The 13,778-nt window shown below is 40.2% G+C and overlaps 1 protein-coding gene across 3 annotated transcripts in view; it reads right to left on the minus strand.

Annotated features, from left to right (window-relative positions):
* The window catches only part of UNC93A (unc-93 homolog A), an 894,938-nt gene that overhangs the window by 169,334 nt on the left and 711,826 nt on the right, over positions 1–13,778 (minus strand). The window lies entirely within an intron of this gene.

Consider the following 13,778-nt stretch of genomic DNA (forward strand, 5'->3'; position numbering starts at 1 on the left):
CCGACGATATGCAGCAGCCTATTTAGATGACATAGTGGTATATAGCACTGACTGAAGAGGGAATCAAGGACAGCCTGGACACGAGGCAAGTGAGACTCCCAAAGACGGTTTTACAGCAAATCCCAAAAAATATGCCATTGGTCTAGAGGAAGCCAAGTATTTGGACTACACTATTGGCCGTGGTGTCATAAAACCTCAAGTGAGTAAAATATAAGCCATCCAGGAGTAGCCACGTCCTGCAAACAAGAAGCAGGTCAGAGCCTTTCTTGGCATTGCGGGGTATTATAGAAGATTTATTCCACATTTTGCAACTATAGCTGCCCCTCTGACAGACCTGACGAAAGATAAAGACTCTGTAATGGTGAAATGGTCCTCAATAGCAGAGGAGTCTGTCCAAGTCCTGAAGAAGGCTCTTTGTGCACAGCCAGTACTGTACTCCCCCGATTTCTCCAAAGATTTTTTGGTTCAGACAGATGCCTCTGATGTTGGTATCGGGGCAGTACTATTGCAGGTACACAATGGGGAAGAACACCCTGTGGTGTACCTAAGCAGAAAGCTCAATGACCATGAGAAAAAGTATGCAGTCATTTGAAAAGGAATGTTTGGCCATAAAGTGGGCTGTGGATGCGCTCAGGTACTATTTGTTAGGGCGCCAGTTTGAGTTAATATCTGACCATGCTCCCCTGAAATGGATGGCCCAAAAGGAGGAGACTAATAGATGGGTGAACTGGTGGTTTTTGGCTCATACAGGATTACTCCTTCACTGTAAAACACAGGCCAGGTGTTGAGATGGGGAATGTAGATGCCCTGTCCCGTGATCACTCCTGTTGGGCCACAGGTGTTCCAACCCTGGGGTTGAAACAAGGGGGGAGAATATGTAGCAGAGCATCCCAGAGAGAGACAGGAATAGTCCTGTTGGGGGTTTATACGTTTCCCAGGCTCCTCTCGTACACATTCCGAAATCTCTGATCCATGGTCCAGTTCAGGTCTTGGTCCTCTTCCCCAGGCTAATTTAAGCTCACCTGAGCAGACAGCCTTTGCTCTCTGCCTGGGACACAGAGGAAAAGGTTAGTAAAAGCTGTTAAGCAGCTTATGTAGAGACTGACAAGCGGTAGGCTTGTTCAGCCTGGTAGTGAGGGCCTGCATATTGTATAGTTAGAGCCGAGACACGGCTAGGATTTGTGTTTTGCTATTTCTTTTTCATTTCTTTTTCTGGAACACTGTACAGCACCTGTGTGTGGACTTGTATATAACACCAAAATAAACACAGCACTGTTTGTCACATCATCACTGGATTTGGTATCTGTGCTTGAGAAACTGCTCATCCCAGGGAGGTTTGTACCTGCTACCTGTCCCCCAGGTTACAGCATATATGTTTATTCATGAGTGTAAGTGAATGTAGGTGTGTATATGTATATGTGTGTGTATATGTATATATGTATATGTATATGTGTGTGTGTGTGTATATATATATATATATATATATATATATAATATATATTTCAATATATCATTCCCCTTCTCTCTTTATTCATTCTTTTCTGAGAATACCTTCTGGTTTTCAACAGAAAATTAGTACATTATATATAACAACAATATTTCTTGGTTTATTCTTTTACTCATTAGTGTTTCTAATTTTTATAGCCTCTTGTTAACTTCACCATTGCTTTTCTAAAACCAGGCTACATTGATTCTGACGCTGTCATATTCATCAGTACTTTACTTATCTCTCTTTAAACTTATACTTGACCAGGTAGCTCCTCATTTGTAACAATTCTGAAGTAATTCATTTTTACTACTATATTTACAGTTATAGTTTTCTAATGCTCAGTTATAATGGTTCATATATGGCCGCTGGTGGCATCTATCCCTAGGGAACCTTTTGCTGCCTCCTTACACATAAAAAAAATGTATTTGCTTATATTTTTACTTCTTATTTTCCATTCAAACTCAAAAGCCTGAGTCACATTCAAAGTATTGTGTTTTGGTTATACACATAAGTATATAAGTATATGTGCGAATATATGCATAATGTATATATGAGATGGTTAGCATGCCGATGTGGATGTATATTAATAGGTTCAGGTATATGTATGTAAGGGAGAGTGAGTGTGAGTATACATTTGCATATTCATGAGTGTAAGTGTGTTTAGGTGTACATATATGCTCATGCATATTATTCCCTTTTTCCCTTTATTTTTATTAATTTTTTATATATATATTTTTTGGAATATCTTCCTGTTATTTAATGGCAGATTAGTACATTATATACAACAACAATATTTCTTGGTTTACTCTTTTACGCATTATTGTCTTTAATTTAAATAGTCCTTTGTTACCATTACCATTGTTTTTCTAAAACCAGGCTACATTATTTCTGACACTGTCATATTCGTCAGTACTTTATTTATTTCTCTTTAAACTTGTATTTAGCCAGATGGCTCCTTATACATAACAATTCTGAAGTAATTACTTTTTACAACTATATTTACAGTCAGTTATCAAATGTTTAGTTATATGGTTTATATATGACCTCCGGTGGCATCTATCCCCAGGGAATCTCTTGCTGCCCCCTTATCACCCTCGAACCCCTGCTACTGCTATGTGGGTTCCTGAGAGTGACTATGGAACATATTGGGGTCTTCTTGATATTCCCCTGTGATGTTCCTATACCCTATTTATCCATTGTCATTTATGGATATTACTGACATATTTTAGGGTTTCTCGATTCTTTTATACTCTCTCTTTCTCCTATTTTCTGTCTTCGTCCCTTTTTTCTCTCCTGGTGGAGGTTCTGGCTCTCGCCTCAGGTTACGCTCCTTATTTAAGAATTTTTTTCTTTAATTTGCTATGGCCCCCATAAACATCTTATCCTTGAATGTACAAAGCTTCAACATTCTGCAAAAGCACAAATGCGTTCTTTTGCCACTAAAAAGGCCCATATTATTTGTCTTCAGGAGACTCATTTTTATTGATAAAGCTTTTCCCAAATATCTTTCTGCCTCATACCCTCAATTTTACACGGCCTCAGCCACAACCAAACAACATGGGACCCTTATAGGTTTCCACCACTCTACGCCATTTTCTCTTAGTTCAAAACTTTGTGACCCTGAGGGTAGATATATTTTAATTACAGGTCTAATCGCTGATACTGCAATTACATTGTTATCTTACTATGCTCCCAATAGACATCCGGAAGCTTTTTTTTATCCCACCTTTTCCAGGTGGTGGAAGCTCATAAAATCGGAACTGTTGTGTTATGTGGAGATTCCAATACCACTATTTTTCCTTTCCTGGATAAATCCCCATCAGTCCCTAATTAAAATACCCAAAAACAAACTTTTCAACATCTGCTTACGGCACATGGTCTAGCAAACACATGGCGGGAAATTCATTCGACTAGTAAGAATTTTACACATTCTCATCCACACAAGTCTTTTTCTAGAATAGACCACATTCTTACCCCATTAAGCATGCTACCTGAGATTATATCTTCCAATATCATTGCTTACCCATGGACAGACCATTGTGCAGTTATGACCACTCTAGCCTCTCCTATCCCCAGGTCGCATGATGTGACTTGGTGTATTAATGATACTATGCTATCTCACCCATCACATTGCTTAGAAATTGAAACAGCTCTGAAAAAATACCTCTTTCAATGATATGGAAGACATTTCTGCCCTTACATTGTGGGAAGCCCATAAGGCTGTAATTCGGGGTAAGTTGATACAGCAAGCGACTGCCCAAAAGAGGGAAAGTAAACTTAAATTCGCAAAGTTGGAAGCTAACTTTAATAAATGCCATGCAGACTTTCAATCTACCCTGAACGCCAGCAACAATACTAAACTAGAGAGAGCTCGATTGGATCTTGACCTCTTTTTGACCGATTCAGCAGATAAACTTTTACGCAAAAGACAACATATCCAATATCTTAAAGCTAATAAGCCAGAGACTCCTATGGCACGTAGCCTAAAGGCAATTCACCACCCATACTCGTCCATTTGACTTAAAACATCCCGAGATGCATATACTAGCAATCCAAAGAAAATATTAGAAATTTTTAGTTCAAAACTAGCTAAACTTTATTCCCCTGCTTTACAGTTTGATAAGTTTAAAGCAGATAACCCTATTCTCTGATATTAAACTTCCCACGCTAGAACACGAACAAATTACCTTTCTCGAAAACCCCCTCACTCCATTAGAAGTCCAAAATGCTATTAAATCATTGAAACCTCATAAAAGACCAGGTCCTGATGGGTTTTCGGCAGCATATTTTAAACAATTTATGCCTATCTTAATACCTATATTGACTAGGGCCTTTAATTCTTTACTAGATGGACACTCCTTTAGACTTGAATCATTAACCTCCATTATATCTGATTCCTAAACCTAAATCCGATACCACCTCCTGGTCTAACTACCGCCCTATATCCCTATTAAATCTGGATATTAAAATATTAGCGAAAATTCTAGCAAATAGACTAAACTCCATCATTGGTAAACTCATACACTGTGACCAAACAGGCTTCATGCCCATGCGTCAAGCGGGAGACAATATTAGAAGAGCGCTTTTATTAACACATGCAGCTAAGAGAAGGCATATTCTGACCTGCCTCCTATCTTTAGACATAAAGAAAGCATTTGATTCGGTAACCTCGCCATATATGCAGTTTATTCTCAAAAAATGGGGTTTCGGTAATCATTTTTTATCTTGGGTCTTTTCCTTATACAGCAATCCGAGGGCATACATTAAATATATGGGTTACAAATCAAAATGATAGAAATTAGAAGAGGGACCAGACAGGGTTGTCCCTTTATCCCCTTTACTTTTTGCCCTACTTATCGAACCCTTGGCTCATTTAATTAGAAATAATCCAAATATCAAAGGAGTGGAATTAGGTGGACATCAGCATAAAATATGTCTCTTCGCAGACGATATACTTATCTTCTTAACCCATCCTTATATCTCTGCTCCTAATTTTCTAGACATTTTAGATAAATTTGCTTATATCTCAGGACTCCACATTAACCCTCAAAAATCTAATGCACTTAATGTTTCCCTGTCACAAGATGAACTACAGCAAGCCCAAACTTCACTACCATTTAATTGGGTAACACAATTCTTTCCATACCTAGGAATACAACTCACATCCTCATTTTAAAATCCCTTTACAACAAACTATCTACCATTATTAAAATATACTACATGCTTAATGAAACAATGGTCCTCTCTCCCCTTATCTTGGCTAGGGAGGATTAAGTCCTAGCTTGTTGGTATTTGGTGCCAGCCAGAATAGCTAAATTTATCCCCTCTTACCCAACAACATGTTTTCGAGGATACTCGTCATCAGATACCCACTTTCACATTTGTTGGCAATGCCCAATTGTTCAAACCTTCTGGATAAAATTTTTTGATATGGCTTCTAAAGCCTTGGAAACTCGAATATTTCCAGACCCGGCCATAGCACTTCTAGATCTTAAACCTCCTGGACTCACCCGGACTCAGTTTTAATTACTAGTACATCTCACAACTGCAGCTAAACAAACCATAGCTAAGGCATGGAAATCCCAGGCGCTTGTTGTGGCCAAAGCTAAACATCGAATGAATAGGGCTCTTATCATTAATAAAATGTCGTCTATTGAAGATAATAATATGAAAAAATACAATACAATCTGGCAACCATGGGTTAAGCACCTTCTATCTACAAACTTTGATCTATCATTGTTGATGCCTAATTGATACTCCTTACATCCTTTTTACTATTATCTTTTTTACTTCTAGGTGCTTCTGGGGCGGGGGCTGGACCAATACAAGGAGAAACTTTTCTTATCTTCTCTTCTTTCACTCACTCTCTCTCTTCTTATCTTCTTCTTTTTCTTTCTTCTTTTCTTTTTACTTACTTTTTCATATAATAGTTATGAATACGGGATCTTGATTCACTCCTTTTACTCACATATATATCTTAGAATCTCTGTCACTCATACTTGGCTGATTTCTCATTTATAATATATTCCTTATGTTAACAAAAATAGGATAAATGAGAATCATATAGTCTGCTACATAACTTTCTTTTTTCCTCTTTACTTTAAATATACTTTTAGTCTCAATACATTTTATCTTATGTCCTAAAATACCCACGCGCATTCACAGCTTGAACCCAATTGGGGTGAACGTGTGGTTGGGAATTCAGAGATGTTTATTTAAAGTTATATTAACATTCTTTCTTCTTTGTACATTAGTTGTCAAATATTATATCTATATTTGCGCAAATGTGATTATATCTAAGAAGTTCTGATTGTATTGTTCTGTATCGTATCCCATGTTTGTAGTTTATTCTCATTTCATTTTCTAGACATTATTTGTCTTTTCCTGTATAAAACTCAATAAAAAGATTGAACAAGATCACTAGACCGCTATGAATATGTACTAGAAAATGGCCACTATACCTTCTCTAGCCATAGAACTACAAGAAAATGGCTGCTCAAGCAATATAGTATCAAGCCTAAGGACACTTCTAGTGCCAGTCTACATTCCCTGGTGAAGTCATGTGATCATGACGCTATGCGTCGGAACAGATAGGCACATTGCGAGCTCGCTGTTGGTGTTTTGTTTTTTACTTTCGTTTTTGGCTGTTATCAATAAAAGTACCTAGTTCTTGCATACTTCACGATTCCGGCCCCTTCTTTCTCTTCTTACATACCACTTATACATCGGCTTGGTAAGATTTCTATCAATCGCTGTTGATTTGCACAAAGGATCAGCCCTCAGTGTGACCTATTGCAGGATCCTGGATTTCAGGATTTCTATTGTACACTTCTATGCTGTTACCTTGCAGCGGTAAGGGGCAGTAAGGGGCTATTGCAGACAAAGGTGAAATTGCACTGAAGAAAAAAGTCACCAAACCACCATCACATTACCATATTCGCACAGTGTCAGTTAGAGCACCACCCCACGTTTTCATTTCGCTCATTACTATACATTTGAGGACTTTTTGTGCATCTGGAGTTCACTTTTGTCATCAGCACCTCATTTCTATGTGTCCTATATAGCATGTGTCCTATATAGGATATTATTCACTCGCTATGTCCTTACATTGTCATTTATCTTTTGGAGTTTATATTCCTCTTGTCAGCACGTAGCACTTTATATCATTTACATTATTTCTATGGGTTTGTCTTGTCACTCTTGTATACTTTATTGGAGTCCTATATTCAGCCTTCTAGCACATACTGTAGCACTTTCATTGTTGATGTATTTATCTGTTAGCCATCACTTAGAGCACAGCACCATCTATTGATTTTATTTACATTATGAATATATATTTTTATTTTTCATCATATATACATTTTTATGTACTTTTTTTTTTTTTTTTTTTTTTTTTTTTTTATACATTTACCTTTGGAATATTCAAGGAAGGAACATTTTTGTAATCTGTTTTCAATTTATTTGGGTCCACGCTTATGCAAAGGACCTTTTCTGTAATTGTCTCCTTCTACTTAATTTAGTCCACGCTTTTATGAACATTACATGAGAGCTGTGGAGCCTCAATATCCCCTCCTTTTATTTTTGACTTGTAGCCCGGTCATTTCTTGTGCATGCTTAAATGGGGTTGATTTTGGGGTGGTTAATATGCGAATGGTGCAGTTTCTGTTTATTTACATCCACATGCACACTTTGTATATGCACTGCGGCTGGTGTTCTGTTAGAATTGGCCACCCATCAGATTAGGTAACGGAAGTGACTTTGCATCACCTGCGCATGACTACCACCGCTAACAAACAGGTTTGCTCATTTGACAACATCTGCAGTCAGAATAAGGCAGCGGACATCTTACTACACCCATCTACGTCTTGAATTTAAGAGTAATTTTTAGCAATAAAGTGAGCGTATATAAATAAATATAGTATGTTGACATCTGTGATGCTCTTTGAATGTTTAATTTTAAAAGCCAAAAAGGTTTAGCGCTGAGCAGTATTGGGTGTACTAACATGGCGTCCACTGGCATCCAGCTTCTTTCAAATAACAAATCATCAAAGATGCATAGCTGGGTGTACTAAGATGTCCACTGCTGCCTTCTTCTGACTACAGGTGTTCTATCAGCATGGCCGGCCCTACCATGGGATCCGCTGGGTCTATTGGGCCCATTGGGCCCTTTTAAGAAGGGCGGCAAAATGCTGTCCATTGCAGCTCTAACACTCTCGGGTCAGAACTGGACATGCCCAGTTCTTAAGCCAGCCAAGAGTCTCCAATGCTCGTTCTGCCCCTGAGTGCTTCTGCTGCTATTTGTAGGAGTGGAGCCTGCAGTGAAAGATGTAGTTCAGCCTAGCAGAAGGTAAGATGGCTCTGGGCTGGGGGGCATGGCCAAGAGAGGCATGTGAGAGGATGTGTCATACAGAGCTCCCTGCAGTTACCCAGTAAAGATCCTCCTCCTGGTCAATTTACCAGCTTGTTCTGGCACAAGACTCACTTGATTCCTCACTGGATACTAGTGTACCCCTCTGGACTCCCCGCCAGCTCCACACAAAGCATGCTGGCCTGCAAACAGCTAAAAGGAGATGAGATGCAGCATGAGCTCCAAAATGGCGCCTTGGCAGCACCGTGCACATGCAGAGAGAAATTGAAGGATACTGGTAAACCCCTTCAGAAAACTCCCAAAGCTCAGGGGAAGGACATGTCCAAAGCTAGGGTATATTATACCCAGAAGCTAAATGGCCTAGCAGAGCGGCCCTTGGATGAGGAGCTGGACGCTACCCCTGGCATTTTTCATGCCCTGCAGACAGGAGAGCCATCCACACAGGGCCCTCAGGCTACATCAGATCAGCATTTCACTGGGAATGCAGAGGAGAATGATACTGAACAGCCGACTCTGGCTGAAATACTGAGGGCAGTACACAAGTGCACGGTTTCTGTGCAGACATTGCAGGAGCACTTTGGAGGCCTAAAGGAGGAGGTGGGGCTGATTCGCCATGACATACAAAAAAATCAGGGAACGCACTACAGCAGTGGAGGGCCGTGTCAGTGAAGTGGAGGAAAAAATTACTCCTCTTATCAGAGATGTACAGATCACAATAAAAAAAAGGGTAATACTGCACTGTCCTCAAAAATATTTTAACAAATAATAATTAACTGCTGCAACTAAAAAATGTGAGATACCCACACCAAAACAATTCCAAAACTTATTAGCTGCGCTGTAAAAAACTCTACATACAGTATCTCAGAATACCAATGAATCTAGTGAAATAAATAAATCAAAACATGCAATAAAATGACATAATCCAAAAATTAGGTGAATTAATGATTAGACCAATGCATAAATAATAAAGTCCTGGAAAAAACAGTTAAAAAGTGAAAGTCCACCAAATAAATTAAACAGCATGTTGCTCCTCCCTATACCGTTTCGTCACAGATGACATCTTCCAGGGGCACTAGGATCCCTAGCTAGCTTCCGTGCCCCTGGAAGACGTGCTGACGTCACCGCATACCGTGCTGGACCCGGAAGACACGGGCAGCGTTTAGGAGCCGGCCGGCTTGATGATTTTAAATGAAGCGCTCTTGCGATTGAATGTCTAAGTGCGGAACTTAATTTATTTAAATAATAATTTGTGTGAGAGTTGCACTAATGGAGGCTCTTCTGTCTTTTACATGGGGGAGGAATACTACCTAGGATATCCTGATATTTCGCTACCACCTGGGATTTTGCAGTGGGGACTACCCTCTTGACTCTCGAAGCGAACCCTTGGTTGGAAAAGAATTGCAGGCTGTTGTAGATCTCCCTAAAAAGAGATCTCGGAATCTGGTAAGCAACAGTGTGACTAGAGGTGGAGGATCTTTTCTCTGGAATTCATCACTGTTCTTGGGTGTTTCTGGTGTGATGCCACGATTAACAGATCACTAAGGATTTAATTTATTTGGTGGACTTTCACTTTTTAACTGTTTTTTCTAGGACTATTTATGCATTGGTCTAATCATTAATTCACCTAATTTTTGGATTACGTCATTTTATTGCATGTTTTGATTTATTTCACTAGATTCATTGGTATTCTGAGATACTGTATGTAGAGTTTTTTTTTACAGTGCAGCTAACAAGTTATGTCCAAACTGCTGGTTGCAAGCTGAACAGTGGAGCCTTGAGTGGAGTGTGAATAAGTATTGCTTTTTGACTGCTGGGTTGCATTTTTAGTTTCTTTTGGGGCTTTTTTTTTGTAGCTTTTTAATACCCTTTTTTGACACTTTTTAAATAGTGGTGTTTTTTTTGTTTTGTTTTTCCCCTTCCTTCAGCCTACTAATTAAGGGGAGGGTTTAATTGGGCACAGGTGCTTGAGGTCTATATAAGTTTGGGTGAAACTCATTTTGAGCCTGCTCATCTTGAGTCTGTGAGAACTCTGTCTAAGTGGAACTGGTCCAAATGGTGAGTGAAAAACCAGAGTTTAAAACAGGAGGTTATAACAGGGGTCATAGTAGCTGTGTAGTGTGATTACGTGTGTGTGTGTGTGTGTGTGTGTGTGTGTGTGTGTATGTATGTATATCTTTAGTACTTGTGCATTGTGGGTGCACGCTGGTCTGTGAGTACCTGTGTACTGTCTTGTTGAGTATTAGTGTCAGGAAGCTAGTTGTTAGGTAATTTGGACTGGGTATAATCTCTAATCCTCATTAAATTAATAGGTACGATGACTGGCGGGTGTGGAGAGGCGACTCGGTGTACATTTTTGCGGCATGTATGTGTTCCTTGATCATCTGATCGAGGGTGAATACTGCTGTGCAAAATGTAAGCACATTGTTTCCCTGGAAGCCCAGGTTCTGAATCTGGGGAAGCAACTGTCAGCACTGAGAGGACCCTCCACCCTAAATGAGAGCCAGGGACATACACGGCAGGTGCCGGCAGGGGCCAGCACAGAGGTGGATGGAGACAAAGAGGTGCAGGCACTAGCAGAGAGTAGATAGGTGACAGTCAGGAAGGGTAGAGGGGCAAGTGCCAGGGAGGCCGATCCAGGGCTGGAGCATCCCAATAAGTACGCTCCATTGAGTGACATTGGTGATCCCAGTCAGGGACCAGCACTGCTGGAGCTGAGGGATTCTCCTAGCTGCCAGGAGAAGAACTCCTCCAGTGAGAGTGGGGGGGTGGGGAGCGAAGGGAAAGGAAAGACAGATTCTGGTGTTAGGGGACTCAGTTCTTAGGAGGACAGCGAGGCCAATCTGTAACAACAACCTGAAGTGCCGAACTGTATGTTGTCGGCTGGGCGCTCGGGTTCGGCACATCACGGACCTGGTGGACAGATTACTGGGAGGGGCTGGGGAAGACCCAGCTGTCATGGTGCACGTTGGCACCAATGACAAAGTCAGAGGCAGCTGGAGTGTCCTAAAGAATGATTTTAGGGACTTGGGAGCTAAATTGAGGAAAAGGACCTCCAAGGTAGTATTCTCAGGAATACTACCAGTAAATCGAGCCATACCAGAAAGGAAGAGGGAGATTAGGGAAGTAAACAAGTGGCTCAAAAGCTGGTGTAGTAAGGAGGGGTTTGGGTTCCTGGAGGACTGGAACGACTTCTCAGTCGATAACCGGTACTATAGAAGGGATGGACTGCACCTAAATGAGGAGGGTGCAGATCAGCTGGGATTAAGGATGGCCAAAAAGTTAGAGGGGTTTTTAAACTAGGCGATGGGGGGGAGGGTTCAGAGATAGAGATAGTCAGTCAGCGTGGAGCATATTCCAGAGGGTAATATTAGGGGCATTAGTGGTAGGGTAACCAAAGCACATAAACCTAAGGTAAATATAGTAGCAAGTCCTAGTTGTAATCTTGGAACACCCAAGAGGATAGTATGTGACCGGTCAAAATATATTAATACGTTAAAATGTTTGTTCGCCAATGCCAGAAGTCTGCCAAGCAAAATAGGCGAGTTGGAAGCTCTGGTGCATCAGGAGAGCTATGATGTAATCGATATTGCTGAAACTTGGCTTCATTTCTTACATAACTGGGCTATTAATATTCCTGGCTATGCACTCTTTTGGAAAGACAAAGTAAAAAGGAAAGGTGGAGGGGTCTGTCTGTATGTGAGAAATGATCTCAAAGCAAGTGAGAAAGAGGACCTGGTGGACGGAGAGTGTGATGAGTCTGAGGCATTATGGGTGGAACTGCATACAGATGTGCGTAGTTCAAAGTTAATCATTGGAGTTTGTTATAGACCCCCCAATGTTAATGAGGAGGTGGAGACTCAGCTCCTTGCACAGATAGAAAGGGCTGCAAGGGCTGGGACAGTGATAATAATGGGGGATTTTAACTACCCAGAAATTGTCTGGGGTAATGGCACTGCTGGGACAGTTAAAGGGCAAAAATTTGTAAACCTATTACAGGACAATTTTATGGTCCAGTTTATTGAGGCCCCAACTAGGAATGATGCTCTGTTGGACCTGGTAATCTCAAACCATGCAGAACGTATTACTAATGTTCAGATAAAGGAACATCTGGGTAGCAGTGACCATACCATGATTTCATTTGATGTTAGCTGTAAGCAAAAATCACATACGGGAAAGATAAAAACACTTAATTTCAAGAGAGCAAATTTTCCAAGGATGAGGGTTGCTCTCCAGGACTTAGACTGGGAGAGAATATTGGCACCAATGGGCACAGAACAGAAATGGGAATTCTTAAAAAAGACTGTTTGTGATCTCACGGCAAAGTATATTCCCATGGACAATAAGTTTATAAGGTTAAAAATAAAGCCGATGTGGCTCACGGCCAAAATTAAAAAAGCTATAAACTATAAAAATGTTACAAGGAATATAACAGAATATGTAAGGAAATCAAGGATGCAAAAATTCAAAACGAAAGACAGATTGCAAAAGATAGGACAAACCCCAAAAAATTATTTAAATATATTAATAGTAAAAAGGTTAAGTCTGAGCATGTAGGCCCTTTGCAAAATAATCTGGAGTAGGTGACTGGGGACAAAGAGAAGGCTAACTTATTAAATACTTTCTTCAGCTCTGTGTATACAAAGGAGCATGGGGGTGGTACTGATGCAGCCCCAAATCCCCAAGGGCTCAAAAGTGATATGGTCCAGAAATATTTGGACAGAATAAAGGTGGATAAAGCACCTGGACCTGATGGCATCCACGGATCCTAAAAGAATTGAGCTCTGTAATTTCAAAGCCATTGTATCTAATTTTTAGGGACTCATTAATGACAGGAATAGTACCACTGGATTGGCGCAGGGCCAATGTGGTGCCTATGTTTAAAAAGGGAACAAAGTCTTTACCAAGTAATTATAGGCCCGTTAGTTTAACTTCTATAGTTGGGAAGATACTGGAGGGATTAATAAAATACCACATAGACGAGTTCTTGCAGGATAAAAATATTTTGAGCAACAGACAGCATGGATTCATGAAAGACAGTTGTCAGACAAACCTGATTTCTTTTTATGAGGTGGTAAGTAAAACCTTGGACAGAGGGGTGGCGGTGGACGTGATATATTTGGATTTTGCAAAAGCATTCGATACAGTTCCGCACACATGGCTCATGTGTAAGGTAAAGTCTACTGGTTTGGAAATATCAGTTTGTAAATGGATAGAAAACTGTCTAAAAGACAGAATTCAGAGAGTTGTGGTTAATGATTCTTACTCTGAATGGTCTAAGGTTATCAGTGGTGTACCCCAAGGTTCAGTGTTGGGAGCCTTACTTTTTAATATCTTTATAAATGATATTGGGTCTGGGATCAAAAGTAAAATTTCCGTCTTTGCAGATGACATCAAGCTATGCAGTGGAATAACGTCCTTACA

The sequence above is a fragment of the Lithobates pipiens genome, unplaced genomic scaffold (assembly GCF_037356315.1).
Source record: "Lithobates pipiens isolate NorthernLeopardFrog02 unplaced genomic scaffold, aLitPip1_a1.2 Scaffold_18, whole genome shotgun sequence".
NCBI classification, from domain to species: Eukaryota; Metazoa; Chordata; class Amphibia; order Anura; family Ranidae; genus Lithobates; species Lithobates pipiens.